General features: G+C 42.0%; 1 long non-coding RNA gene across 1 annotated transcript in view; it reads left to right on the top strand.

Moving 5' to 3' along the window:
- The first annotated feature begins 16,427 nt into the window (after positions 1-16,427).
- The window catches only part of LOC107128468 (uncharacterized), a 77,337-nt gene continuing 67,546 nt past the window's right edge, over positions 16,428-26,218 (top strand). Inside the window, exon 1 of the long non-coding RNA XR_001487728.4 lies at positions 16,428-16,609. This is a non-coding gene — a long non-coding RNA (uncharacterized lncRNA). The remainder of the gene's footprint in view (positions 16,610-26,218) is intronic.

Here is a 26,218-nt window from a genome sequence, read left to right as displayed (position 1 = left end):
TAGAAGACTAATACAAGGTAATTTTTTCCCTAAACATCAAATGCTTCCTTTAAATGCAGAATCTTTTGTAATGAGCAGTCAGCAATTTGGAAAACATGCAACACATACTTATGTTGACCACTCAGGAATTACTATGTTATGGTCTTTGAATCTCAAATCCTATCAATGGATGTCTCAAGGCAGAAACTTGTAATATGTAACATATGATATGGTTAGAGGTGATTATATCGTATACGTGTCTATAGTCTAATTAGAAATAGTAGCTCATAAAGACAGACAGTAGAGTAGGGAGTGTGCTTAGTACAGATATCTTGCACCCACCTTGGGCCTTACTGACCTCCATTCACTCTTCCTAACTCATCAGTGACAGAAACTAAAAACGAGACTATCTCTTGCCATCTGATTATTTGGTCATTTGAAGCTTCATTGGGGGAAGAACTTAAAGGGCAATTATTATTTAAGAGCCAGAGAATTCAAAAGTTGTTAAGATCCAAGAACAGTCATTCATGTCTCCATACACAAAAACAAACATCAAGCAGAGTGTGCACTCGTTTTCTTAGGAGCAATCAAATCTCAATTCAGATAGTATACCTTGCCTCAAGCTGATATTTTATGATAAACCAACCACAGAAAATGGAATATCTTTGTATTCTATCCAAAAGAATCAGAGAATACAGAAATCAGTATTGAAACTGATTTTAAAACATCTGGTTTGAATTCATTATTTTCAAAAAGCACAAAGATGGGTGTATAATTTATGGGATTCATCCAGAATCTCACAAATTATGGTGGAGCTAGTACTAGAATCTCCTTCAGGGCTCAGCATATTTCACACAAACTGGTAGTACAAATGCATTCTGTGTTTGTTAAAAGTAGAAATAATAAAATAATCTGAAAATTGTTAACTGTTAAACTCAAAGGTAAGAAAATGGTTGCATATTTTATGACTCAATATGGCTTTGATCCTATTTGTTTCTGTATGTGGTAGTGTATTAGTTATGTAATCAGGCATTTGGGATCAGAATTACCTTTCAAATACCCTTTGTAATTGAACTCTGTTACTTTGAAGTAGCAGTGCCATTATCAGTATATTATTATATATAATCTTGTAGAAAACAAATTCACATAAATTTGCATCTTAATGAATAGTGTGCCTGCTCCTGGCACTTGAGCAGGCTCTATATTTGACACAAACTCCCTCTTTATATCAGTACCATCTCCATGATGACCTGCATTCATCATTTGAGACAGTTCCTCAAGATTGGCTTCCAGGTCAGGTTCTTAAAAATGAAAAGATTATCAGTGACCATACTACCAAAAGTGATCTACAGTTCAAGGCAATCTTTATTGAAATATCAATTACATTCTTCATAGAAATGAAAAAAAAAGTCCTAAAATTCATATGAAACCAAAGAAGACCCCAAATAGCTAAAACCGTCCTGGGCAAAAAGAACAAAGCTGGAAACATCACACTACCTGACTTCAAAATATTCTACAAAGTCAGAGTAACCAAAACAGCATGGTGCTGGCATAACACCATGCCACACACAGACCAGTGGAACAGAATAGAGAACCCGGATTTAAATCCACATACTTAAAGCCAACTGATTTTTCACAAAGCAGCAAAAACATTCAGTGGGGAAAGGAAAGTTTCTTCAGTCAGTGGTGCAGGGAACACTAGATATTCCAGTGCAGAAAAATGAAACTAGACCCTTATCTCTTACCATATACAAAAACCAACTTAAGTTGGATTAAATAATTTAATATAAGACTTGAAACTAAGAAAATACTAGAAGACATTGGGAAAATGCTTCAAGACATTGGTCTGGGCAAACATTTTTTGGTTAAGACCTTAAAAGCAAAAACGAAGCACAAATAGACAAATGGGATTATATCAAGCTAAAAATCTTCTGCACATTCAAGGAAACAATCAACAGAGTGAAAAGGCAACCTACAGAATTGGAGAAAATATTTGCAAACTATCCACCTGACAAAGAATTAATAACCAGAATTTGTAAGAAACTCAAACAAGTAATCCAATTAAAAATGGCAAAAGATCTGAATAGAAATTTCTCAAAAAAAAAAAAAAAAAAAAAAAAAAAGACGCACCAACAGCCAACAGGAATATGAAAAAGTGCTCAATATCACAAAATGTCACAGGATCATTGGGTGTCACGTTTCCAGATGGAAACTTCTGTAGCCAATGGCACTTTTGTCCAAGTTTTGCTTGGGCCTGCTGAGGCTCACTCTGCCCATTTGGCCTGGGAGGCTGTGCTCAGCTCACACTACCAGCCCAGATTCCATGCCTGCCAAGGGCAAGACAGGCACAGAGCAGTGAGGGGTGCATGAGCAAGTGAGCACAGGGTCCGGCCACTGTGCACAATGCAGCAGGGGAGGCAGCACCAGTCGCCAGCACAGGTGCTGGCTCCATGCAAGCCTGCAACTGGATCAGATGCACCACAAGTGGCTTCTGCTGCAGGCACCTGTGTCTGCATGAGGGGAACACAGTGGCACCTGGGAGTTTGGAGATGTCAGAAACTGCAGAGTCTCAAAGAGGGTGTCATAGCCCTGGCTTAGCAAGCACCTAGGTCTGGGCTCCCCGAAGGGCCACAACTCTTCTCTCCTTCTTGTCACCCACAATGTGGCAAGTGGAAGGGCGTGTTTCAGCCCTGTTTGTGTTACAATTTTTTCAGTCCCACCATTCAGCGGGTGGATCCTGAGTTCTTGTCCCATGTCCAGGAATAACAAGGTACACAGACAACTCAAGGGTGAGCAAGGCAGAGAGGAGTTTTACTGAGTCACAGAACAGCTTTCAGGAGAACCAAAGTGGGTAGCTCCTTTCTGCCAGCAGGTCATCCCAATGAGTTTCCAGCTTTCAGTGGAGAGGAGACCCATAGTGGGTAGCTTCTTGCCACAGGCAGGTAGTTCTGATAAGTGCAGCCCTCAGCATAGAGGAGACCTGGAGTAGGTAGCCCCTATCCACCGGCAGGTCGTCCCAACAAGTATCTAGCTAGTGGCAAGGAGACCCAGGGTGGGCAGCTCCTTTCTACAGACAGGTCATTCCAACAAGTGTCCAGCTCTCAGAAGAGAGGAGACCCATATTGGGTAGCTCCTTTCCACAGGTAGGTAGACCTGACAAGTGCAGCCCTCAGCAGAGAGAAGACCTGGAGTGGATAGCTCCTATCTGCACACAGGTTGTCCCAACGAATGTCCAGCTCTCAGTGGAGAGGAGTCCTATAGTGGGTAGCTCCTTTCTGCAGGCAAGTAGTCCTGATGTCCGTATGAGTCTGGCTGAGTCTAGGGTTTTTATGAGCTCAGAAGGGAGGAAGCATGTGCAGACTGGTCCATGGGCAGTCATGGGCAGGCCCAGAAAAAGCACCATAAGTTCTCATTCCAGGCCACAGACTCCACCCAGAATGGGCAGCCTGGCCCCCAGGCTTCAGGCCACCTATGGCTTGAAAGTAGGACTTCACAACAGGCCTGCCCCTTTCTGCCCAGGAGCCTGTCTGCCTCCTACTGCCATCAACATGCCATCCATGCTGCCCAGGCTATTTGTGCTTAGGGGACTGTTCGGTGCTGCAGGCCTGCACCAAGCCACCCTCAGCACCCCTGGCCTCCCTCCCATTCTCATCAGTGCCCAAAGTCCAAAGAGGCCTGGGGGAGCAAGGTTCCTGCCCATTCCCAGCACCAACTGGCTCTAGGGAGTGCGCAGCCATTGCTGAGCCTTCCCTGTTGCAGCCAGTGTTTTCATAGCAGCCACTCCAGATGGGCTGCCACTGCCATCACAATCATCAGAGAAATGCATATTAAAACCACAATGAGATATCATCTCATCCTAGTTAAAATGGCTATTATCAAAAAGACACAAAATAGCAGATGCTAGAGAGGATGCAGACTAAGGGGAAAGGTAGTACACTGCTGATGGTAATGCAAATTTCCACTATGGAAAACAGTATGGAGGTTACTCAAAATAGAAAAAATAGATCTACCATATGATCCAGCATTCTCAATACTGGTATATATCCAAAAGGAAGGAAATCAGTATATAAAAGAGATACCTGCATGTTGATGTTTATTGCAGCAGTATTCACAATGGCCAAGATATGGACTCAAACTGAGTGTCCATCAATGGACAAATGGATAAAAAAAAATATGGTATATATACACAATGGAATACTATTCAGCCATAAAAATAAATGAAATCCTGTCATTTACAGTAACATAGATGGAGCTGGAGGTCATTATGTTAAATAAAATAAGTTAGAAAGAATAAAAAAGATCCAGTATTTGACATTACAACAGGGTGACTATAGCCAATAATAATTTAATGGCATTTTAAAAATAACTAAAACAGTATAATTAGATTGCTTGTCACACAAAGGATAAATGCTTAAGGTGATGGATACCCCATTTATCCTGATGTGATTCTTACATATTGTATGCCTGTATCAAAATATTCTATATACCCCCCAAATATATGCACCTACTATGTACCCACTATTGGGAGAACCCGCCGCCGATAATCCAACGTTACTTCATGTAGGTTCTTTTCGATTTCCCTAAGTGTCGGCCGGTCTGAGAAATAAAGGGAAAGAGTACAAAAGAGAGAAATTTTAAAGCTGGGTATCCGGCAGAGACATCACATGTTGGCTGGTTCCGTGATGTCCCCCAGGCCACAAAACCAGCAAGTTTTTATTAGTGATTTTCAAAAGGGGAGGGAGTGTATGAATCGGGTGTGGGTCACAGAGATCACATGCTTCACAAGGTAATAAAATATCACAAGGCAAATGGAGGCAGGGCAAGATCACAGGACCAGGGTGAAATTAAAATTGGTAATGAAGTTTCAGGCACGCATTGTCATTGATAACATCTCATCAGGAGACAGGGTTTGAGAGCAGACAACTGGTCTGACCAAAATTTATTAGGCTGGAATTTCCTTGTCCTAATAAGCCTGGGAGCACTATGGGAGACTGGGGCTTATTTCATCCCTTATCTACAACTGTAAAAGACAGACATTCCCAGAGCGGCCTCCCACCAGGAACGCATTATCTTTCAGATATGAGGTTTCAGAGACCTCCCACTAGGAACGCATTATCTTTCTCAGGACTGTTCCTTGCTGAGAAAAAGAATTCAGTGATATTTCTCCTATTCACTTTTGAAAGAAGAGAAATATGGCTCTGTTCCACCCGGCTCTCAGGCAGCCAGACCTAATGGTTATCTCCCTTGCTCCCTGAACATCACTGTTATCCTGTTCTTTTATCAAGGTGCACAGATTTCATATTGTTTAAACAATTTGTGCAGTTAATGCAATTATCACAGGGTCCTGCGGCGACATACATCCTCAGCTTACGAAGATGACGGGATTAGGAGATTAAAGTAAAGACAGGCATAAGAAATCACAAGAGTATTGATTGGGGAAGTGATAAATGTCCATGAAATCTTCACAATTTATGTTCAGAGACTGCAGTAAAGACAAGCATAAGAAATTATAAAAGTATTAATTTGGGGAACAAGTAAATGTCCATGAAATCTTCACAATTTATGTTCTTCTGACATGGCTTCAGCTGATTCCTCTGTTCGGGGTCCCTGACTTCCTGCAACAACCCACAAAAATTAAAAATTTTAAAAAGTCATATTTAAGTCCAAAAGCCCTATAAGTAACATTTCATAAATGAATTCTATGTGAAACAAAGTACCAGAAATAACAGCAAAATTATTTGTGACTAACAGTGAATTTACTGTCTTAAAGTGAGAATAAAGTAGTAGAGTGGGAATAAATTAATGGGCATTGTTGTCAGTCATGTTTTGGAAACTCCTTAACAGTGAATTGCTAAAATAATCCATGGACCAAATTATGTAAATGTTTAATTTGGAAATACTATATTTTGAGGAAATAATCTCTGTTTCATGATAATCTTATGATACTTTTGATTTTTTCTAATTATAAAAGTATTTAAACAACTTTTAAAAAGCCTCTTAAAGTCATAGTGATATAACTGCTTATAGGTCAGTGTCTTGAATTATCCAACTTTTACCAAATTTACCACAAAAAATATCAACCAAAGGACAATGTACATCATTCATTGAGCTCTTTTCTGGAGTATCTTCATTGAACTGTGTCTTTTCCTGAGCCAGTACTGAGCTACCTTACAGTGCAGACACATTTGATCATTAAGCATTTTAAGCAAAACCATTCACTTTTTTCTTACAAAAACATAGAGGGGAAAAATACTATTTAGGGGATGAAGCACCAATCTGTCCCAACCAGTCAAGTGCTCTTTAGTAAGACACAATCTCAGAGCCTGAGTTGTCTTGTTTAGAAAGCAGTTAAAAACCCCATGTAAACAGGCCTTATCCTAGGTGTTATAAGTGTGTTGACTTGGTACTCTATACGTTTTATTAAAAGATGCTTATGTTTTTCATGCAATGACTAAGAGATAGTGCACAATTTTATGACTAATATTAAACATTGTTTTCTTGGATTTGCTAATGTAGAACACTGATGAGAAAGGTATTTTCAAACACAGAAAATAAGTCTCAAGGAAAAAGGGAAATTCTTTATAGTGAGGGACTGCACAAAACTGCATAGTATACTCTTCACTTTTCCAGCCAACTTTCAGGAAATGTTTGAGATCCTTTCTTAATGTTTTCTTTCCTCCTGTTACCAGTTATGGCATAATGCAGGATGCACATACAGGCCTCCTCCCACTCCACCACAGACATTCCTTCTTTTCCTTCCCAGCACCTTGAATCTCAGCTGCACCCTGATCTTCTCTCTCACTGGGCTCCTGGGACTAGAGGGGTGTGTGTGTGTGTGTGTGTGCATGCGCGCACGTGCACGCATGTGCAAATAGAAGGTTTTGTTATTAAGACATGTCAATAATATAAATATACAGAATATATAGATATTTCTAATCCTAAGTAAGTCTAAAGACATTTCTTCAACATGATTCCATATGATGGCAGGTGTGGCCCATCTGGAGCAGCAGCTGCCATCATACTGGCTGCAACACTGCTCGGCCTCCTGTTCCACAGAGCAGGCAGGAGCCCTGCCCCCTGTATGGCTGCAACTGCCCTACTGTGGCTCCAGATCTGGGTGTCTCTGTGCTCTAGGGGGCCAAGGAAGGGCCCTCCCCACCGGCAGGTTTGAAAGTGCCTCCCTGACAGGTTTGGAAGTACCTGCTTCCACTGCCTGGTTTCTCCCCACTGTCAGTGCCCACTCCAATCTCAGAGGCATGGCCAGGGCTGCACACTGCATGAAACTGGTGGGAACTGAGGACTATTGGGAGCCAGGGACAAGTAGGAGTCCTACCCCTTCCAAGTTGGTGGGACAGGAGCTGCCCAGGTGCAGCTGCAGCCTGCCGAGCTCAGCTTTGGACCCAGGCATCTCTGTGCTCTTGGGGGACCTGGAAGGCCCCTGTTCCCCTGCTCAGAAGTGCCTGTTCCCACTGCCTGGCCTCCCCCTACTCCCAGTGCCAGCTCTGATTGAGGAGCAAGGTTGGGGCCTCCTGGGCACTGTCACAGCCTGGCTGGGTGGATGCATGCTCAGGGTAGTGCTGACCTGCCAGACACCTGCTGCCTGAGTTCCCCAGGCTTTAGGCACCAATGAACACAGGAGGGAAACTGAGTGGGGGGTGGGGGGAAGGAAGCTCAGCACTAGCCTGCAGACACCCCTTGGCACAAACAGTCTGGGAGCCATGAATGGTGGTGGGAGTCCGACAGGCTCCTGGGCAGAAGGGGGGTCCCTGGTGAAATGCCACCTTTAGGCAGGGAAAGGCCTGAAGCCTGGGATCCGGGCTGCCATTCCTGCAGACTGGAGGGGGAACTCATGGTGCTTTTTGCCCATGGCTGCCCATGGACCAATCAGCATGCACTTTCCCCCTGAAGCCCATACAAACCCAAGACTCAGCCAGAGCAGCAGATGTCAGGACGACCAGTTGCAGAGGGGAGCTACCCTCCTCAGAGCCTTCTTTCCGCTGAGAGCTGCAGACAACAGGATAACAAGCTGCAGAGAGGAGCTACCCTCTCTGCTGAGAGCTGAACACTCATCAGGATGACCTCTTGGCAGAGAGGTGCCACTTACTCCAGGCCTCCTCTTTGCTGAGAGCTGAACACTCTAGGATGGGAGGAACTACGTACAGAAAGGAGCTACACACTGCGGGTCTCCTCTGAGCTGTTCTAACACTCAATAAAGCTCCTTTTCATCCTGCTCACTCTCCACTTGTCTGCCTACCTCATTCTTCCTGGACACAAGACAAGAACTTGGGCAAAGATGCCACCAGTCACAGAGGTTTCTGGCCAGAAAAGCAATACCCCAAAGATCCCATAAGACATATGCTTATTCTTCATAAAGTTACTCTTCCCATGGAGAGGTTACTCTAAGACAGAGACAGGGCTTTAGAAGTCATTTCAATCTCTGTTGGAATAAATGTGCGCAATCTGTTATCATTAAGCATGAGGAGGGAGCCATGGGCAAAATCTGGGAAACACAAGATCGTTAATCCAGGCAAAGCCAGAACATAATCCTCTTAGATTAGTCTTTCCTTCATGAGATGCCATGATCATTTTTTATCAGCATGGAAGTGTATCTATACTAGTTCAACAACACTATTACAAAAAGAAATTTCAGCTACTAAGAAAATATCAAATGTTAAAGTACTCACAACCACAGGCCTATCAGGCTGAGAAGATTCTTGTCCATTTCTTCTTGGTTTAGGCCTATATGCTAATCTTTCTCACCCACTCACATTTCACACTGCAAACAGAATAATATGATTTGGAAAATGCACTTGAGAGGATAGTTATATTTGACTACTTCCATGGCCAAAGGTTAACCTGTAATTTTTTAAAACTTTGGAAATACTTTTGAAATAAGTCCCAGGTTAAGTATAAGTCTCTACACCTTCTGAATGTTTGCAAAGCCACTTAAGTTGGTCAAGCTGACAGAGCAATGTCTTAAGGCTCATGGCAAGAGACATAGGACATAGGACCAACAAGATTTGGTTTCACAACACAACGCTCTATATGGAGACATTCAAGAAAATATGGCTAGGGAATTAAAACTAGAGTGACCATTGCTTTAATTACACACTCATTTCCTAGGCCCATTTACCCCTTTAGACCAAAATCTGTTGAAACACACAGCCCCGCTCATTCAAATTACCATAGTTGAGTTGAGAATTCCCCACAGAGCATCGAGCATGCTCCTAATTGGACACCTCTGCAGTTACTCTACAGACCTTGGGGACGTGGTCACAATTCTGCAGTGTTCCCAGTTTTCCAGGCCCCTTCCTTACCATCTGCCCCATTTCTGCCTCAGTCCGCACTGAGGAGTCTGGAATTTGTCCTTTATCAGGGGTTCCAGGCACTTTCAGGACGCCAATACCTCTAACAGCACCCTCAGCACTCATCCTATCTTCACCTGATCCCGCTCCATGGCCCACCTTCATCCCTCATCTAGCCCCACCAGGATGACAAGGCTCAGGGTGGAGGAGCCATGTGAGGACAATGACCCTGAGGCCCTTCCCTCTACTAGGCCACCAACCAAGGCACCCAAGCTACCTGAAGCCTGCTGGCTCCTCACACTTATGCACACTTTAACTTCAGGGAGGACTAATCTGTGGACCTACCAGCTGAGTCTCAGGTGGCCAGAAAGGGTCCCAACTGTAGGAATGTGACCAGCACCCACACACCTCATAGTACAAAAGGGGCAACTGAAAAATGCCCAGTGATAAGGCACACTGAGGTGGAGCACTCACCATGCATGCACACTAAGACCACCACATGCCTCATGGGAAGTGGTGCCCCAGTCCACCTTCTGTCTCCACCTTGGTCCCCACTAAGGACTCCGGAATCTGTTCTCTATGGGTGGTTTCATATGCCTCCAGGACTCAAATACCTCATATTGTATACTATTGTATCCCCCTCTAAAACTCACACCATCTTCAGGTGACCCTCCTCCCCTCAATGGCCCACCTTTCTTCCCCATCCGAGCCCCACCACAACTACAAGGCCATGGTAGTGTGGCAGTGTGTTAAAAGAACAATGACCTCAAGGCCCTTCTTTGTAGGAGGCTAGAGACTGCACACCCTGACGCGTCGAAAGCCCACTGGCTCCTCCTCACACTCACTCACATTTAAACTCCTGGAGGCCTGTTCTGCAGACCTACTGGCTGTGTCTCAGTCTGCCAGAAAGAGTCCAGACCTCAGGAAGGCGACCACACTCTCAGAGCTTGGTGGTGTTCACTATGCCATGCAAAGGGATAGATAAAAAGACATAACCAACTCCATCTTAGAAAAGGACTCCATCTTATATTTCACAGTGTACTTCGCCAACAAGAATAACATGTTTAATAAACAAATAAAGAATAAATACTGCATCCAACCAGATAAGGACACAAACAAGCACTCTTTAACTATGAGTTCTCACCAGAGGACTCCGTGACTATGAAAGTTTACACCTTCAGCAGCTCAAAACAGCCATCTTCACTGATACCTTCTTGCAGTCATTTATGATACGAACTTGGTGTCTGCTGCCAAAGGCTCTGGAACCACAAACACTCTTCCTTGCAAGACCAATGGACGGGCTGGCCCAGACCAGGATTCCTTTTGTCTTCTTCATTCCACCTAGACAGTTTCCTTAATCCTTTATCCTATCTCTTTTTCTTCTTGATGGTAAATTTTACTTTGTTTGTTGTGGAGTGTTTAACCTACAACACTTGTATATTGATTTGGCATACTGTTATGTATGGTTTGCAATACTGACTGACTTGTGGAGTGGCTTGAGTTTGTGTGCCTGTGGCTCTGACTACTAAGTGAACAGGAAGAACTAAGGAGAAGTGTCTCCTTGGGAACTCCATGTAGTTTGTGGCTTTTGTGATTGGATAGCATCAATAAAAGCCTGATATTATGGAAAGACACAAGCATGCGTGGACCTGGTTATTTCTAATCCAGTACTGCTCATGATAAGCTAGTATAGTCAGCTTACTGGGCACAACTGGCACAATTGGCTTACTTGGTATAATTGGTGTACTCAATTTTAAGTCCAAAGCCCCCACTAAAACTTCCATTAGAAATCATGCCATTTGACAAAACAAACTGCCATGCTCTCTGAGAACAGACATAATCTTGTCTCACCTTGAAAGCCTGGCTACTTGAGGAAAACCTTGGGTGATAAGACACCTTGCCCAAGTTGTGAAGATCCAATGGCTGACAAGGTCTTGATTGATGCCAAGCTAGGAAGCTAGTAGAACCAGGAAGGCTCATATTGAGCAGGTCTCAATTTATGGGATGCTGACTGGCAAAACAAAATTTTAATTTGGCCAAAAGAAGTCAATTATTACATAACTTCCACTCAGACAGTGGGTTAAGGTTGGAAATTGAAATATTATTAAGAAACTATATAAAGTAGCTACTAATATGGCATAATGTGGGTTCTAGTTAAGAAAATTAAGCAGGCATGCCAGAGGGCTCATCGCCCAAATACAGTACTTAGTGTTGAGAATCCTTGGTACCCAACAGAGTTGGAAGTCAGAAATACTCCCTGTAGGATTCCCTGAGGATGTATGGCCAGACTTGAGGGACCTGACAAAATGTTAAGCCTTTAATTACCAGAGCTCCCAAACAAGAAATCCCTGCACTTTTTTTTGAGACATATACAACTTTATTTAATAATCTGTAAAAAGTCATACTCTGGCAGAGTGATGCATTCCTTATCTCAGCAGAAAGCAAACAATGTGTCTGACAAGCCTCTTTCCAAGATTCAAAACTGTAATTCTGAGCTTACATTTCAATGCTCCCAAGAGCTGGGCTTTTGAAGAAATTCCTGCACTTTTAATGCAAAGTAGCTCACAGATAGACAGGGGTCCTCAGAAAGCCAAAGAGCTAGCTCACAGAATTTTAAGGAAAAGTAAATCCCTTTCAGATGTAACTTTTAAGGAGGAACCCCCGGGTCCTAAGGACCCCCATCTAGTGGACCTGGGAGACTATAATGATCCGGGGTTGGGGGGGGGGGGTTGATATATGCAGCAAGACCTATAATAACTAGAAAAAGAGTTATAGATGATAACAATGGAAATGGCAGACCTCAGGACATCAGTGAGGACAGAGAATACACCACAGCAGAATTACAAAAACTAAGAATAAATTTTTGCCAAAGACAGACCACAGATGCAGACTGACTGCTTCCATTATGCAATAATGAAGCAAAGAACACAGCACTATCAGGCACAGAAATGCATCAGATCAATACACTAGCAGAAAACCCATCACTAAATCAGAAATTATTAGAACTAACAAAATGTGTCCCATCCATCTGGGACTGGATTACATTAGCCTGATATCTATCTAGCCAATATTTAAACCCAACAAAATTTGGAGATGGACTTAAATGGACTGATCTAACACAGGCACAAAAAGATACAAGAAAATTAGTTATTTTAGGAATGATAAATGATGGATATAATCAATACAGCATTCCATCTGAAATTCCAGCTACAAATGAAACTGAAAGAGCACTTGTAGGAGCACCACCTAACCTAAAAGTCTCCTACATGAATGCTCTTTCAGCATGCAGAACCATAGAAAGTATACCAGAAAATTTTCAACTTTCTGCCGAATTATCAGGAACTCACAAGGTAACATTTATGGCAAACCTAATTTAAAAAATATCAAGAGATAATCTCAGGAAGGCACCAAAATTCTTTACATTTAACAAAGTCTGAAGGTTTATTCAAAATAGACCTGGAGGACCTTGGGAAAAAAAAACCAAGGCAGACAAGTTGGCAACCCAGGCAAAATAATTGGCAACTAAGGACATGAGGACCAAACTGGTGTTAGGTACAGTAAGTTCCTCTTCAAAAAGTCAGCTTGTTCAACTTCTTTGTTCTTTGTTCTCTATTTTCAAAGCCTAACGTCCTCATTCTTTGTGCCTCCTTGCCCCCTAGCTACAGTAAACAACCTTCCCACCTGTTCTAATCAATAATTCACATCTGTTCCCTTGGTTACCCACTCTGCAACTATTCTTCCCACCAAAACCACCAGTCCCAGCCTGTAACTCACATCCCCCTTCCTTTCCCTTCCCTTATTTGGGAAAATATTCACAAATAGCCAATTGAGTCACCTTAGATTGTGCAGTCTGACCCCAGACCATGGGGGAGTGACAAAGAGGTAGGCAGAGTGTTAGGGATAAAAACCCCTTCCCTCCTTTGTTCGGTGTGCTCTCACAGCAGCCAGAGGTGCAAGCAGCACCCTTCTGCATAAGGCTGTAAGGCAGAGTACTTCCTGAACAGGGTCTTAGTGGAGTCTCAGAGGTAGAAGGATTTGAGGGACACTTATTCATATTTTGAAATCTGGTGTAAAGCAGGTCTTTCAATGTAGGGGAAGGATGTGATTAGGATTGGGTGGGAATAGTGATATGCTGGTTTTAGGTTTGGTGAACACAGCAAGTCAAGGATTTTAAGGCAAGTGGTTCAAAGAGTCTTGAGGTTGTAAAATATCATTTGGCACTTTTTACTGAACAGTGGATAGGCCTTTTAAGCAGTTCCTAGAATTAATAATAAAGTTATGTTTAACTTTTATCTTTCCAGGCAAGAGATTCTTGTAGTAATAAAGTTATGTTAATGAAGCCAGTGGAATAGTAAACTCTTGTTCATGCAGACAGTAAGCTGTGTGCATGGTTTCAGTTCTCATTACTTACTTTTAGATAACTTATGAGTGTGGTAGGTCATACATGAAAGGGAAGGAGAGGAAGGGGGCTTTGAGCTAGTAGCTTTTTGTTAGTAAATTAGGACATGTGTGTGTGTGTGTGTACATATATCCAATTCATACATAATTGTACATATTCACAGGGTACAGTGATATTTTGATACACATACGCAACGTGTAATGATCAAATCAAGACAATCAGCATATCCACCACCTCAAACATTTATCATTTCTTTGTGTTGGAAACATTCAAATTCCTCTTTTATAGCTATTTGAAAATACACAATAGATTATTGTTAACTATAGTCATCCTACAGTATTAGATGGACCACTAGAGATTATTCCTCCTATTTAATTTTGTATCCATTAGCTAAACTCTACCTGTTCATCCCCCACCCTTCCCAGACTCTACTGATCTCTATTCCACTCTCTACTTCTATGAAATAAAAGATTTTAGCTTACACATATCAATGAGAACATTCAGTATTTATCTTTCTGTGTCTGGCTTATTTCACTTAATGTCCTACAGGCTCACACATTTGAAGCCCATACGTGTTTCCTCAAATGATGGGATTTCATTCTTTTACATGACTGAATAGTATTCCATTGTGCATACATACACCACTGTAAATTAGATTGTATTTTGTTTACTTATTTCTTTTTTATTGATACATAGTTGTACATATTTATGGGGTACATGTGATTCTTTGATACACGTATACAAAGGATAATGATTAAATCAGGGTATTTAGGATATCCATCACTTCAAATATTTATCATTTATTTGTGCTGGGAACATTTTAAATCTTCCCTTCTAGCTATTTTGAAATATATGATAATTTATTGTTACCATTAGTCACCCTACTGTGCTATCAAATAGAAGTTATTCCTTTTACTTAACTGTATGTACCCATTAACCAACTTCTCTTCATCCCACCCACCCCTGTTCCTAGCCTCTGGTAACCAAAATTCTACTCCATTAGATCAAAATTTTTAGCTCCCACATATGACAGACAAAATGTCTCGAACTCCTAAGTTCAAGCGATCCTCCTGGCTCAGCTTCCCAAAGTGTTGAGATTATACATGTGAACCACCGATCCCAGCCTCTGTTTTCTTTTAAGATGTACGTTAAACTCACATTTGTTAGTTTTCTCCTTCAGCCAGAAGAGGAACACTGACTCTTTCATCTGCCACTGGGAGGTAAATTTTTCTTTTTAAATAAACCATGACTCCATTGAAATTCTTATTTAAACCAAGTTTATGAAACAATGTCTCTTTCAAATTATCAGGGCTGTATTATGGGAAGCTTTAGAAGATTTGAAGCTCCTCCAACCCCAAACCAACTGAACCTTATTTGGTGACCTGAACCCTCACCTCTCTTCTGATTAGGCTATTTCTGCTTTGGTTGAAGATGTTCATGGATCCTGCAAGGAAAATTCAATTTCCCTAATGTCTTGACATTTCCTATTATTACGAAACTTCTAACTATAGTGGATCCTACTCAGGATAAATGTGCTTTTAAGTTTACATCCTGTCGTAGGTTATTATATAAAAAATAACTACAGGTATTTGCTAATTATATCTCCATTGTCTAGGTAATACACTTGGGAGAGGAAAAAAACATTGCTTTTCTTGTTTTTAGAGTGCTGGCCTTCCTCCCTCTGGCTCCCCTTGAGCAAGGGATGAAGCCATTTCTGGGGTTTGGCAAGTTAGCCTTATGGGCAGGGCATGTGGCTATTTGCTCATGCGACGTGACACTCCAGTAGGGTTGAGTTTAGCTGGAGTCTGGGAAGACCATTTCATAAGGGAGTCTCCGTTGCCGATTCAGTTTTAAGGAGAGCTTCTTCCACTGTGCAGGGCATAACAGGGTAACTGGCTCTACTCCAGTAAGGGCTTCAGTTTTAAGAAGTGCCCAGTACACTGCCACATGGTGCCTCGCTCATGGTGAATATGTTTGGGCTTATGCTGGGAGCCACTTACAGCAAAAGCTGGTGGGTAGGTGTTTGCCTATCCATTTGGTCCAGAGGCGCCTGGAAGCAAATTCGGCATGGCAGAAAATTCTCATTGTAAGTCATGCCTTTGGAGCACATGAGAGAAGTAATAGCTTCCTTTAGTTTCTCTATTGTCTGTTGCTCAGGTCCCCACTGGAAAGCAGAAGACTTAAGGGAGACTCCATAGATAGCATCCAGCAAATATTGGATGTGAGGAATGTCATGGTGCCAGAATCCAAAGATTCCTACCACATGTTGGGCTTCCTTAATAGATTTGGAAGGTTGGAGCTCTAGGAACTTGTGTTTCTACCATATTCGAAATAGTTTGCCTTATGAGTTCTAAATGTAGCTCCCAAATTCAACCGTTGAAGAGGTGTCTTGTACATTATGGAGAAGCAGTTGCCTATACCCTCACAGTGAGGTGCTCACTCATGGCTGCAAGGGTCTGTGGGACAGCGTCTTGTTTATGTTCAGTGAAGAGGATGTCATTGATATTATACGTTCCATGCTTTTCATGATCTGTCATGTGCCTACATTCCCACCTCATCCTCTGCCTCCCCAGTGTGTACCTTTGCCGTAGTCACTGTGCTCCTCTAGGGAGCAATGAGTGCTACTGAGCAAACACATATACACGTGTCTCTGCATGTGCAAGGACCCTTGTGACAAACACATCTATTGAGAGTCACGATTCCATGTCTGTGGGTGGCCTCCCATGATAATCCTCTTAGTTTCCACTCTTTTGTTTGCTATTCTCTGGAGTCAGATGGATAAAGGTTGTTTCCCAGGTAACCAACCATGGATCTGAGCTGAGTGACCCAGTGCCGATGTGAAGAAGAATGTTGCCAAGACAACAGAATCCATACCCCTTTCCAGCACCGAGGCCCTCCTCCCTCTCCCTGCCTGCTTGGATCTCAGGTGAGAATGGGAATTTGCTGTGGCTAAGAGCGAGGGGACAGATGTGTGACAGAGGGTTCCAGGAGAGAGGAGAAATCTTGGGATCCCCTCAGAAGGGACTGGAGGAGGGACAAGTCACCAAGAAAGCCTGTTGCTGGGCACTGAGATCCTAGGAGACAATGATGACTATGAAAATGCAGTGTTTCTAACATATGGTTCTGTGATTTTCTCTAGCAGTACACAGAGCTATGAATATTTTCTGACTCTAAGCTCCAGGACATAGACCCTGGGAAAGAATTTGTGTCCATAAAGGGCAGTGGATCCTGGTATCACTTGTGGAGGGCAGCTGCAAGCCTAGAGGAGGCCCTGCTCACCTCAGCAATAACTCTCATCTGTTACTCCACTCTGTGTCTCTCTTCTGGTCTTCTCCTCTTTCTGTGCTCTGTTGTCAGGGTCAATTTATAACAGGTTAAAATTGTCCTGGGTTAAAGGAGAAGAGGAGGCAAGGATGTCCCAATCCTCTCTTCCATGAACTGATAAGACAGTGGGCAGAGGGGGAACTGAAAGAGATGGTATGCAGAGACCACAAATTAACTTGCGCTTCTCAGACCTGATGGGGGTTTGGTGCGTTTACTTGCTAATGCCGATCTGATCTTCATTATGAGTGCATAACCTCTGTACTGGACAGTAAGGTGAGAAAATACTGGAGTTATGTCTAATCTGGTGTCAGCTGATGCTATCACGTGAATGGTCCATTTGTACAAATGCTCAGCCTGTTTTGCTGAAAATGATCAGTCTCCCAGATTTCTGCCCCATCTCCCTACTCCTTTCCAAGATGATTAACGGTGTGTATGGCTTTCGAGTCTTCATAGTGATAACGAGAAGGGGTTGATGACATCTTATGTTGATGGCAGTGTTCTCGGTGGTTTGTAAGGGAATCTGGTGCTCCCGGGCTCATTCGGCCTCAGCCCACCCGTGCTGGCATCAGCAGGCCCCTCTGAATCTGGGTCTCATCTCCCTCCCACATCTGGGCAGGGCTGGCCACATCACAGCCTCAGCTGCAGGGTCACCAAGGCTCTATCTGGCTTATGCTTGTTTCATGGTAGCTCCCCAGGCTCTTGAATCAGCCACTTCCACAGTCCCCCTCTCAGAGAATGTAGCTCACTGCAGGAACCAAGATCAACTCCAAAAATAGAAATTCCTAAACTCCAGCCATTATTCTAACCAAGGAGCTCACTATTTCATCCTGCAAAAGTAAACTTCTGAGTCCTAAATTTCAGTTGGGAAAAAATCTCTTTATTTGGAACTCCCTTCCACTTCTCTGACACACCTGTCACATGTAAAATAAGGCCCATAGAAGAGAGACTGGGATGAGAGTCTCTTACCTGCATCTGACACTGTCTCCATGCCTTCTACTCCCCCATGACTGGAACAGAACAGTTGTTTATTTGCCTTATCTTTCATCTAGACATAAGGATTCCCATAGTAAATCCAGATCATAAAGGGAAGTCTTTAGGATTTGTACTTTCTCTTGTAGAATTCAAATTCATTCGGAATGTTTGAAGGAGACTGACTAACAGATAAAGAAATACAAAGTGGAAGGGATTACCAAATACAAGTCAATACACCATCAGTAGCAGGACAAGCTCTCTGTAAAAGTAAACTTGGAGTTCAAAGGGAGTTGTATTAGTCAGGGTTCTCTAGAGGGACAAAACTAATATATATATATATGGGAGTGTGTTAAGTAGTATTAACTCACACAATCACAAGGTCCCACAATAGGCCGTCTGCAAGCTGAGGAGCAAGGAAACCAGTCCGGGTCCAAAGCTGAAGATCTTGGAGTCTGATGTTCGAGGGCAGGTAGCATCCAATATGAGAGAAAGACGTAGGCTGCGAGGCTGAGCCAGTCTAGTCTCTTCATGTTTTTCTGCCTGCCTTACATTCTGGCCGCACTGGCTGCTGATTAGATGGTGCCCACCCAGATTCAGGGTGAGTCTGCCTTTGCCAGCCCAATGACTCATATGTTAATCTCCTTTGACAACACCGTTACTGATACACCCAGGATCAATACTTTGCATCCTTCAATGCAGTCAAGTTGACACTCAGTATTAACCATCACAGGAGTCATCACGCTTTAAAAGGGGCCTACAAGGTGCTGCATCAGCAGTTTTAATATGTGTGTCCAGAGAGCGTCACTTCTAAGCTCTCTCTCCCCACCATTGTCTGGCAACTTCTGAGATTACTTGAGCATCAGAGACAAACTATCCTGAAGCTTGTGGTGTGTTCGTGGAGTTACGGGGGCAAGCTTAGGTGTATGTTCATGTCTGTATTAGTCCTGAAGCTTTGTGGAGGCCTACATGACCTATTCATTAGCTAACATCTTCCTCATTCTCCCTCAAATTTATTGTATTTATGCCACCTAAAACATCAATAAAATAATTTTATGATTAAGAAGAAAAACAAGGCAGGGCAAAGAGGAGAGAAGGCAGGGAGCGAGATAAAGAAGGAGGGAGGAGAGTAGGCTTTGAGAAGGAGGGAGGTGTCACATGTACTGAAGGCATCTAGACATAGTATAAAAGGATGAAGATGTGATCATAGGGTTAGGCAATATGAAGGCCATCGGTGCCTTTAACAAAAGCACTTTTCTGTTGGGAGGTGAGCAGGTAGAAGCTGCATTGAAGAGGTTTGTAATGATAATGATTATAGAAGAAGGGAAGACAGATTTGCTGCTTGGAGCATCAGGGAAATGTGTCATTACCTTGGAGAAATATGGGATAAGGAACGGCTTTCTGTTTTACTACATTTTGTATAAAATGTCAGAAACAAGAGCAGGTTTGTAGATGACAGAAGAATTCGGAATAAATAATGTGACAATTCAGGAAAAAAGGATAATCACTACAAAAGTCCCTACCTTGAGAAGGTAGAGGGCATAGGATTCAGGTGAAGGGCCGGCCTCAAGTAGGATCCTGTCACTTCCTCCATTGGGGCAGCTGAGATTACAAGTGCAGGCCCACTGCTTTTGGGAAGTGGTGAGAGTTTCTCTCCAATCGCTCCTGTTTTCTCAGGGGAATATCAAGGAATATCATGAGAAGAGTTGGTGCTGGTCCTTGTGGGGGCTATTGTAGGGAGAGGACAGAGAAGGTACACTTGTGGAGGGTGCACATTGTCTGTCTACTTGGTTTCGGGGGGGTGGAGGGGGTTGCCAGGAGAGTAGGGAGGAGGGAAAATGAAGAGATGCGTTTGAGGAGGGAGTGTTACTAGTTTTGGGTAAGCTGGGTAAGGAAGGTGAATGGTGAGGAACGCGGTTGGGGTCGGTGGAGAGGAGGCCTCCTTGAGGCTGAAGGCCGTGGATGCTGGAGCATTGGAAGGAGGGAGCTATTAGGACTGGATTGGGTGCTGCCCCTGGTGAGATTGCGGGATGCAGGAAACAGACATCCTGAAGGGGCTTGGTCTTTCCGGAGGCCCAGAGCATTACCGCGCGGAGGAGACTTAGGTGGGGAGGAGGAGGCCCCCTCAAGACGGAGGGGAGCCGGCCGTGGCCTTGTCAGCCCCGGGGGCGCTGAGGTCGCTGGGGGGGGATCCGCGGTGTGAGGGCTGAGAGGATGACAGAGCGTGTGTCACGTGAGAAGCGTGTCCAGGGGCTGGGTGGGAGGAGAGTGTACATGGGATTGGCACAGGTCTCGAACGTGAGGCGGCTGGGGCAGTCGTGTAGACCCTGGCCCTCAGCGGTCGCGAACCTGAGCCATCAACTGTCAATAGCAAGGAAGGAAGCCTGTGGCTGACCCTGAGACAGAGACTGGCGCCGAACTCCCCGGACTCCGATGCGCAGGCCCAGAGCCCGTCAATCCTAGGCCAACCCCGCCCGGAGGGCTGCTTTTTCCGGTGGCGCAGGAACTTCCTGCTGGGTTGCTATGGCTCCGAGGGCGGGACTATGGGAGGCTGCACTCTACGGCTGGTTAGTAGGGGCCTGCCTGACCGGTACTAGTCTATTCTCTTGTCCTCATCTTCATTCCGCGTGGCTTCCTCAGGTAGCTCTACCAGCTCTTGGCCGAAAAGCAGTAGAAAGGATGAATTTTCTTTCGTGGTTGGTAGCGCTTCGTTCTCGTGGCCTGCAGGTGGCAATGTTGCTCCGTGGCTACACCCTACTCGCCTCTCCCCCCGCCCTTCTTGCTTGAAAAAACTGCCGCGGAACCTTTTTTGAGAGAAGAGGTTGGTTCTTAAACCTTCCAAGTCTTGCTTCTGGGGCTGCCTGTTTTTTAGGGGGTGAGGCGGGGCGGGTGGCATCCCTTAAGAAAACTCAGAGCTGATGAACAAAAACTTTTTGCTTTTGAAATTGGCATTCCTCTTGAGATGCTGCCTAAGTTCCTTAGCAACTTGTATTTTGACTTCTCTCAATCGTCTTGTCATTCTCTGTCCCCAGGTTGTACTGGGCTTTGTGGACCTGCTTTTATATTGATAAATACACGCATTCTTTTATTATGGAAGTCACTCAACCTCACTATAGAAAATTTGGAGGACAAATACAATGGAATAAAGAAAGCCAGTCTTACCCTCAGTCCCATCACCCAGAAATGACCACTGATAATATTTGTTTCCTTAGAGTTTTTCATTCCCAAAGGTGCATTTTAAACACGAGTTCATATTCCATCGTTAGTTCATCTTTTTTAAACTCAGATTTTTAGTGTGAGTTACCGTGCCCTAAAAATCATTTGAAAAATGCTTGAAAATTTTTACTCATTTCTCATTCTAAAACAATACACAGTCTAGATGCGTCGAAAAAATACTTAGTAACTGAAATGGAAAGCAAAAATAACCCCGACCCCCTATCTCATCGGTAAATGTAATTAATCATGTTACCTTCCTAAGAACAGGAACTATGATTGTTCTGTTTTGTTTTTGCTCAACATTGCCTTTTCGGCAAACTGACAAGACTGTACAGGAGTGTTCTCAACATACAGTTTTGAATAAATGAACAAATACCTTATTTCTTCCAGATGTTTATCTTTGTAAATACAGTGTATTTTTTCATAAGCTTAGATGATACTGGATGAAACAACGTGGCTTCCCCCTCACCCTTCCATTTGGCACTTTATTGTGAGCATTAAATTATTACCATTTTGAAAAAAGTTTTGCTGGCTATTTTACACTCTACCCAGTTTGTCTTTTATTTCATTCTTGCACTGGAGGCAGGAAAGCATTGTGTAAACCGTGTATAATCTTATGTATGATAGACCAATGACCTCAACGCCAGTGCCCTCTTTGAGGAACTCCAAGAACCTTGGCAATTTACTGCTTCTTCCTGTATCACAGTTTCCATGTGAGTAAAATGAAGGTTATAATAGCACCTGCTTCATGGAGGATGGTGGTCACCGTAAATAGCACAACAGGTTCTTAGTTCCTGGCAACTGTAGACATATAATTATTGTTGTCGTTGTCTCCAGTATTTGCAACAATGTGTGTATTAGGATTTTCAATCCATGAGACTGAGTTTGATAAAATTTACTCTTCAGATTTACATAGAGCTGAAACCTTTCCCTCAATTTCCCATTTCTGCCTTCTAGTAGAAAATTCATGCTACTAGTTTTTAGGGCGATTCAGTCAAGGAAATGTGTACAAGGAAAGCACATTGATAGATTTTCTTAAAGTTTATCCCGTCATTAAATGACAAGAATATTTTTGCACACATATATTTTTTACCATCTCTGATTATTTATAATAGATTTCCAAAAATAGATTTACTGGTTTGAAAGGCATGAACACTTTAACTCTCTTGGTGCATTGCAAGAAACACAATACCCATTTATATTGCCACTGACATTATGTTAGAATTCTTGTTCTTTTATACTCTAACTAGCATTTATCAATGTTTTAAAGATAATTATCTAATTATCTTATTGATTGTAAGTTATATGTCAAGATACTGATCTTCCATTCTGTCACATACATTGCAAATACTTTTCCTGGTTTTTGCTTCTTAAATGTGTAGTTTTAAGATGCATAGATAATTGTATTTTTATGTAGTCCTCTCAATCTTTTTTTGTGTAACTTCACTTTATTATTAATAGAAGGTTGAAAAGGCTCCCAACCACCTGTCCTGTTACTTATTTTTATCCCCATTCTTTGTGATTTCAGTTTCCTAAGTTACAATTGGCCTCCGACTACTTGGCAAAATCTGAAAGGATTTCTTACTGACTAAGAGGCTGACTGAAATGGCTTCCAGATTTGTATTAGTTAACACACCTTTTAGTAGAACCAGGAGGTGCCAGAACCTGGTGTGACAAGGCCAAATGGGTCAACACAAATGAGGATTTAGGCTAACCTTGATGCCTTAGAGATACAAGAAGGTCTTTTAAATGGTATATTGAAGTTTATCCCTCTCACAGTTGCTGGGGAACAGTCTAACCCTATTGACAGGGATGGAATGAATCTTTATTATAAATCACTTTAAAGAATGCTCAGGGTTGGGCATTAATGCTAACATCACCATTGAAATTACCACCTTTTTGGTTAATAGCCCTAAGCCTGAAATATCAGCTGCTGTTCAGAAGCAGAAAATAGGCTGGCATGCCATACCCATTCATGAGTCACAACAATTAGTCCAGCATTTTGAGGATACCCTGAAAAACAAAGACAAAACTACATCCAGAAACTTGCAACACTACAACTTAACTTGAGGGAAACAAAAGACCCTCCACAAATACAACACAGATAGGCAAGAATACTTGCATATATTGGGAGGGGGATGTCACTATGCCTACAATTTTATTGCTTTGACCAGGACACAAGCAGCCCCAAAAGCTGCTCGATTAGAAACAATATGACTCCCAAGGAATCTGTCTTTAGTGTCTCCAATTGCTTTTGATTTAGCAAGGAGAAATAACTCTGTTAGTAAATGGCCATTGTATTAATCACGATTCTCCAGAGAACCAGAACGTGTGTGTGTGTGTGTGTGTGTGTGTGTGTGTGTGTGTATTTTAAGGAATTGATACATGATTGTGATACTGTCAAGTCCAAAATTGCAGGTAGGCCAGCAGGCTGGAGACCCAGGGGTTTACCTTGCAGCTTGTGTCTGAAAGCTATCTGCTGGCAGAATTTCCTCTTCCTTGGGGAACATCAGTCTTTTTTCTATTAAGATCTTCATCTGATTGGATGAAACACACCACCTACATTATGCAAGGTAATCTGCTTTATTCAGTCTATTGATTTAAATGGTTAATCTCATTTTTAAAATATCATTATAAAAGCATCTAAAGTAGTGTTTCTATGGCCTAGCTAAGTTGGCATATAAAATTAACCATCACAGTCATCTACTTTTTTATAGACATTGGAGCCACAGTCTTCACTGATAATTCCTCCCAATTTCCTTCCAACTTACCTTGAAGTAATAAAGAGATTTCAGTGGTGTGATTTACCAGTTGAATATATTCTTTCTCTTTACACCTTTCCCCACCTGTTTAGGTCACTTCACATCTTAACATGCCTTTCTCCTCAGTCTTTCCACCCAGTCCAGCCTATCAGGATAGGATGTTTTAGCTTGATGAGGAGTCATGATTAGGTGCATATCTGAAAGATTTTTTCTTGATCTCCCTGAATGGGATGACCCAATGTACCATCCTATGGTGACCTCCCTTTTCTATCCTGCACTCTGTTTCCAACTCTCTTATCCCAAGAATAACCTCAATTTTCTGATTTGCTTTTTTCAGTACCCCATATTTTCTGGTCCACATCATCTGCAGACATGGAATAAGTAAGTAATATTAAAGCCATGCAAGTCAATACTGACACCATAATTCTTCTGCCTAAATTGTCCCAGTATCTCCTAAAACTGTAAGTATTGGAAGGAATACAGCCCATTGTTGTAGATTTCATAGCTAAGGGCTTACTCATTCCTTGTACTAGTCTCTGCAGCACCCCTATCTCCAGATAAGAAGTCCAAGTGAATGTGAGTAACTCTATGAATAAAGATTTAAGGGATATAAGTTACATAATATACACATTTCCCTTAGTCCCCAATGCAAATATTATCCTAGCTTTTCTATCTCAAAATTGAACATAGTAGTAGGTCTCTCTTTAGCCTTTTTTAGTATTCCATTTTCCTTACTCCCACTGTCTTTTTGCTTTCACATAGAATAAACAATATGCTTGGACTGTGATGCTTCAAGGCTTCACTGAAGTTCCCTGATATTTCTCTCAGGTTTGTAAACTCAGATACATATAAAGAAGGGAAAGGCATCAGAGAATAAATAAGTGAAGGTAAAGTAACTTTATTTTCCTTATTGATTGGTCGAACAGATAACAGTTTGTTCAAAATAATAATACCAATAATATAACCAGTTATGTATGCTTATATGTAAGCACATATGCTTATGTGTGCTTATGTATAACTGAAATGAGTGATAGCTATTATAGAAGGAACCAGAGGAAATAATTAGAATATTTTATTATTATGAGGTATTCAGACTACCCATGAAGCAGTATAGTGTTATTTGAAAGTGGACTTGTATTAGTTGTAAGTACATATTGCAAACTCTCTGGCAACCAGTAAAAAAAGTTACAAAAAAGAAATATAGCTGATATATTAGGAAAGGAGAGAAAATAAAATCATATAAAATGCTCAAAGCCACAAAAAGTAGTAAAAGAGTGGAAGACAAAAATCAGAACAAAGAACAAGGGCAAGGAATAGAAAACAGTAGCAAATATGGTAGATGGTAATCTAGCTATATAAATAATCCCTGTGAACATCAACCTTCGAAATGCACCAATTAAAAGACAGAGATTAACAAAGTGGATCAAAAAACAAGATGCAAATATATATTGTCTCAAGAAATCCCCAATGAATATGATGACACATACAGATTAAAAGGATGGAGAATTATATGCCATGCTAACACCAATCAAAAGAAAAGAATAACTATTAATTTCAGAGAGTAGACTTTAGTGCAAGGAAAGTTATCAGGAATAAAATGGGTATTCCAAATTATGAAGGGCCAATTATTCCAGAAGACATAACAATCCTTATTATGTATGTGCCTAACAAGAGAGCATCAACATATGTGAGGTGAAAACCAATAGAATTGCAAGGAAAAATAGATGCATCCACTATTACAGTAAAAGACATCAACATCTCTGTATCACAACTGACACATTCAGCAGGCAGAAAACCAGTAAGTGTATAGGTGAAGTCAATAACACCATAAATCACCTGGTATGGTGGATATCTATAGACTACTTAATGCAACATTAACAGAATATACCTTCTCAAATTTTTATGAAACATTCACCAAGCTAGACTCCATTATGGACCATAAAACATGCCTCAACAAATATAAAAGAATAGAAATCATACAAAGTATACTCTTAGACCAAATGGAATTAAATTAGAAATTAGTAACAAAAAAGCTGGAAAATCTTCAAGTACTTGGAGAATAAATAACATAATTCTAAATAACACATGTATCAATGAAGAAACATCAAAGAAATTTAAAAATATTTTAAATTATATGAAAATACAATGTATGAAAATTTGTGGGATGCAGTGAAAGCAGTGCTCAGGGGTAATTTGTAGTATTGAATGCATGTATTAGAAAAGAAGAAAGATCTAAAATCTATAAGCTTTCACTGTAGGAAACT

Source organism: Macaca fascicularis, chromosome X, assembly GCF_037993035.2.
Source record: "Macaca fascicularis isolate 582-1 chromosome X, T2T-MFA8v1.1".
Lineage (NCBI taxonomy): Eukaryota > Metazoa > Chordata > Mammalia > Primates > Cercopithecidae > Macaca > Macaca fascicularis.
This window is presented reverse-complemented; position numbering and strand designations above follow the sequence as displayed.